Source organism: Ursus arctos, unplaced genomic scaffold (genome assembly GCF_023065955.2).
Source record: "Ursus arctos isolate Adak ecotype North America unplaced genomic scaffold, UrsArc2.0 scaffold_33, whole genome shotgun sequence".
Classification (NCBI taxonomy): Eukaryota; Metazoa; Chordata; class Mammalia; order Carnivora; family Ursidae; genus Ursus; species Ursus arctos.
Genome location: NW_026623019.1, coordinates 28,106,373 through 28,112,138, shown reverse-complemented (window position 1 = coordinate 28,112,138; position 5,766 = coordinate 28,106,373).

Sequence of the window (5,766 nt, the reverse complement as noted above, 5' to 3'; positions counted from 1 at the left end):
TCTTGGTGAGTATTTTGGCATCCATATTCATCAGGGTTATTGGTCTGTAATTCTCCTTTTTGATGGGGTCTCTGTCTGGTTTTGGGATCAGGATAATGCTGGCCTCATAGAATGAGTTTGGAAGTTTTCCTTCCATTTATATTTTTCAAAACAGTTTCAGTAGAATAGGTATGATTTATTCTTTAAATGTTTGGTAGAATTCCCCTGGGAAGCTATCAAGGCCCTGGATTCTTGTTTTTGTTGGGAGGTTTTTGATTACTGCTTCAATTTCCTTCCTGATTATTCATTTGTTCAGATTTTCTACCTTTTCCTGTTTCAGTCTTGGTAGTTTCTAAGTTTTCAGGAATGCATCCATTTCTTCTAGATTGCTTAATTTGTTGGCATATGGTTGCTCACAATATGTGCTTCAAATTCACTGTATTTCTTTAGTGTTGATCGTGAGCTCTCCTCTTTCATTCATGATTTTATTAATTTTGGTCCTTTCTCTTTTCTTTTGGATAAGTCTGCCCAGAGGTTTATCAATCTTATTAATTCTTTCAAAGAAACAGCTTCTAGTTTCATTGATCTGTTCTACCATTTTTCTGGTTTCTATCTCATTGATTTCTGCTCTAATCTTTATTATTTCTCTTCTCCTGCTTGGTTTAGGCCTTATTGCTGTTCTTTCTCCAGGTCCTTTAGGTATAAGGTTAGCTTGTGTATTTGGGAATTTTCTAATTTTTTGAAAGAGGCTTGGATGGCTATGCACTTCCCTCTTTTCAGTATCCCATATGTTTTGAACCAATGTGTTTTCACTTTCATTGGTTCATGAATCATTTAAGTTCTTCTTTAATTTCCTGGTTGCCCCATTCATTCTTTGGCAGGATGCTCTTTAACCTCCAAGTGTTTGCATTCCTTCCAAATTTCTTCTTGTGATTGAGTTACAGTTTCAAAGCTTTGTGGTCTGAAAATATGCAGGCAATAATCTCAATCCTTTGGTATCAGTTGAGACCTGATTTGTGACCCAATGTGATCTATTCTCAAGAAAGTTTCATGTGCACTTGAGAAGAATGGATATTCTGTTGTTTTAGGATAGAATATTATGTATATATCTACAAAGTCCATCTGGTCCAATGTGTCATTCAAAGCTCTTGTTTCTTTGTTGATCTTCTGCTTAAATGATCTGGCCATTGGTGTGAGTGGAGTGTTGAAGTCTCCTACCATTAGTGTATTATTAACAATATATTTCTTTATTTTGGTTATTGGCTGGTTTATATAATCAGCTGCCCCCACATTGGGGGCATAGGTATTTACAATTTTTAGATCTTCTTGTTGGGTAGACTGTTTAAGTATGATATAATGTTCCTCTACATCTCTTACTACAGTCTTTGCTTTAAAATCAAATTTGTCTGATATGAGGATTGCTACCCCAGCTTTTCTTGAGATACAGTAGTATGGTAAATGGTTCTCCATCACCTCACTTTCAATCTGGAGTTGTCTTTAGGTTCAAAATGAGTCTCTTGGGTCGCCTGGGTGGCTCAGTCGTTAAGCGTCTGCCTTCAGCTCAGGGCATGATCCTGGCGTTCTGGGATCGAGCCCCGCATCAGGCTCCTCCACTGGGAGCCTACTTCTTCCTCTCCCACTCCCCCTGCTTGTGTTCCCTCTCTCACTGGCTGTCTCTCTCTCCATCAAATAAATAAATAAAATCTTAAAACAAACAAACAAACAAAAAATGAGTCTCTTGTACACAGCATATGGATGGGTCCTGTTTTTTTTATCCAATCTGATACCCTGTGTCTTTTGACTGTAGCATTTGGCCCATTTACATTCAGAGTAACTATTGAATGATATGAATTTATTGCCATTGTATTGCCTGTACAGTCCCTGTTTCTGTAGATTGTCTCTGTGTCTTTCTGGTCTGTTACTTTGGGGCTCTCTTTTTGCTTGCAGTATCCCCCTTAATATGTGTTGCAGGGCTGGTTTTGTGATCACAAATTCTTTTAGTTTCTGTTTGTCCTGGAAGCTCTTTATCTTTCCTTCTATTCTGAATGACAGCCCTGCTGGATGAAATATTCTTAGCTGCATTCATTTCTCATTTAGAACCCTGAATATATCATGTCAGCCCTTCTGGCCTGCCAGGTCTGTGGATAGGTCAGCTGCCACCCTAATGTTCCTACTCTTGTAGGTTAAGGACCTCTTATGTCAAGCTGCTTTCAGGATTTTCTCTTTATCTCTGAAATTTGCAAGTCTCACTATTATATGCCAGGTGTTGATATATTTTTGAGGGGGGTTCTCTGTGCCTCCTGGAGTTGAATGCCTGTTTCCTTCCCCAGATTAGAGAACTTCTCAGCTATGATTTGTGTAAATATACCTTCTGTCCCTCCCTCTTTCTTCTTCCTCTGGGACCCCAGTTATTCTAACATTGTTTTGCTTTCTGGTGTTACTGATTTCTCAAAGCCTCCCATCATGGTCAATTAGTTGTTTTTTTTCTCTTTTCCTCAGCTTCCTTCCTTTCCATCAACTTGTCTTCTGTGTCACTTACATTCTCTTCTGCCTCATTTACCCTAGCTCTTAGAGCATCCGATTTAGACTACATCTCAGAGCATTTTTAATTTTGGCCTGATTAGATTTCATTTCTGCACTAAAGCATTCTCTAGTTTCTTTTATGCTTTTTTCAAGCCCAGCTAGTATCTCTATAATCATTATTCTGAATTCTAGGTCTGACATTTTACTTATATGCATATCAATTAAATCTATGGCAGAAAGTATTACCTATGGTTCTGTTGTGAATTTCTCCTTCTAGTAATTTTGTCCAGAGAAGAATAGATGAATAAGAGAACAAAATCAAAAATATCAACCATGACTCCAGTGAAATACACACTAGAATAATCTGAAGAGCTCAGAAACCAAAAAAGAAAAGGAAAAATAGGCAGGGGGAGAGAATATAATCTTGCAGGTGGACAAAACAGGGTGATCAACTTGGTTCTGAGTATACTTTGGTCTGTTTGTTAGAAGGCACTAAATCCCAAAATTGTAAAGAAAGAACTTATAGATATACAAAAACTAAATTTGAATACAGTGAAAGGAAGCCAAAAATGAAGAATATATCTATAAAATATAAATGTAAAAATGAAAATTAAAAAAAGACCTTAAAAAAGGAGTTGATAAAATAAGAAACTAGTTGAAAAGGAAGAAAAAAAAAGAAAAAAATTTTAAACTGAAAGAGTAAAGAATCATGAGAAAAAACCTTGATCGAATTCTGTATACTATTTTCCCCTAGTGCAGGAGTTCTTCAGTTCTGTGTGATCCATAAATTTGGTAGTAGCCTGATATTCCTGCTGGTTTTCTGGGGGAAGGGCTTGTTGCACTGATTCTCAGGTGTCTTTGCCCAGGTGGAGTTGCACCACTCCTTGCCAGGGGGGCAGGCTCAGTGTAAACTTCTTGGGGTTTCTCTATGTGGCTCTTGTTCCCTGTTTTCTGTGCCCTTTACACAAAGTGGTCGCTTTTCTATTTGTAGAATTGCAGCAATCCTTTTCTTAGGTCTAGGATTGAATTCGTAGGTATTCAGGCTGACTTGATAGATATCTTGCTGAATTCAAGAGACCAGGTGAAATGAGGGTCTCCTACTCTTCTCTCATCTTCCCTTCTCTCCTCCTTTTCATTCTTCTAATTTCAACCTATTTGTCTTTGAATCTAAGGTGTGTCCTCTGTAGATTGTTATATTTGGATCTTGCTTTATTATATATATATATTATATATATATATTATATATATATATATTATTATATATTTTGCCATTCTCTACTTTCTAATTGGGTTTTCTGGACCATACATAATTAGTGCAATTATTAACAGGCTCAGAGTTACAGTTGCCATTTTGCTATTTGTTTTCTATGTCTTTAGCCAACTTTGTTCCTCTGCTCTTCCTTTACTAACTTCTTTTGTGTTAAATAAATATTTTAGCATATCATTTTAATTCCTCTTTTGATTATTTTTTACTATATTTGTAAACTATTTTCCTGGTGTCTGCTCTAGGAATTCCAATATGCATCTTAACTCATCACAGTTATTTCAAATTAATGTTAACTTGATTCCCATGAAATATAAAATGCTTTCTCTAACATAACTCCTTTCTTTTCCCCTCTTGGGCTATTATTTTCATATATATTATATCTATATCTTACAAAACCAACATTACAGTGTTATAATTATTTCTTTACACAAAGTTATATTTGCTAAAGAATTTAACAGAAGAAACATGAAAATATATTTAGATTCTTTTATTTTTAACATGGATATCCATTACACTCTACAGTTCTCCCAATTAATTTGAGCTACTATCTGGTGTCATTCCCTTCGAGATTTCAAAGAATTTTTAGTATTTGTGATAAATCAGTTCTGATATCAAGAAGTCCTCTCAATCTTTTTAAATTTTGGAATGTCATTATTTTACCTTTATAACTGGTAGATAGTTTCACTGGTTAAAAAATTCTTCATTAGCAGTTTTTTCTTTCAGTATTTTGAATATATCATTCCACTGCCTTCTAGGGTCTGTTTTCTCTGATGGGAAGTTAGACATTATTTATGTTCTCTTATACATATTAAATTGTTTTTCTCAGGGAGCCTGGGTCACTCAGTCAGTTAAGGTCTGCCTTCAGCTCAGGTCATGATTTCAGGGTCCTGGGATTGAGCCCTGTGTCTGGCTCCCCACTCAGTGGGGATCATGTTTCTCCCTCTCCCTTTGCCCCTCCCCCTGCTCATGCTCTCTCTCTTTCTCTCTCAAATAAATAAATGAAATCTTTTTTAAAAATTGGTTTTCTCTTGCTTCTTTTAAGATTTTCTCTTTGCGTGGTTTTTAACACTTTGACTATAATGTGTCTAGGTATAAATCTCTTTGAATTTATCCTACTTATGGTTCATTAAGCTTCTTGAATGTGTAAATTAATATTTTTAACAAATTTGGGGAGTTTGGGGTCACTATTTCTTCAAAAAATTATGATAACAATTGGACTCACAATTTGAGGAAGTATATTAGATGAAATGTGAGACATTTATTGGGAAGTCTAGGAGCCAGAAAATTGGAATGAGTACATGTGCTTGGATTCAGATATAGCCTGAATCTTTGGGTACATTGAGTACCCCTTGATCTCATAAACAGTTGTTTCTCCCTGTATGTCTCTGTTTCTGCATTGCTAGAATTCAATTTTAAGATGAATTTCTAAATAATTACCCCGAATTTTAAAAAAGCCACCACAGAAGAGTATCACTATGTGATTCCTTTTGCATGAAACTCTAGAGAAGACAAAACAAATCTACAGTTACAGAAATCAAGAGGGAGAGTTCCCAGATGGAGGTGTCTGAACAGTTTAAAAAGTGATCTAATATATTTGGGCTCTTGATAGATGGAATTTATGTCAAGTACTCATTCAGAAAAGGTTTGAATATAAGAATACCTTCAAGAGAGACAGTATGGTCCTAAATCTTTTATAAAATTATCACCACCCATGTGAGGATGGATATCAGGTAAGTACACCTCTCCCCCAATCCTTGCTAGATGGACTTTGAGCGAGGTCAAGATCAAGGTGAAGAAATTATATTCCTTCACTTAGGTGGATTTACCAAGCATCCAAGAAGCCCAAAATTATCATCAGAGAAGAGGGATATGGTCAAACATCTACTAGCCATTGGTCAGAATAGCTATTCTCTATTCTGTGCACTTTGCCTTTGGTGTACAACTAGGCATTACAAGTATATTAGGCCTTTGAGCTTTACAAGGCAGTTCAGGTTTCA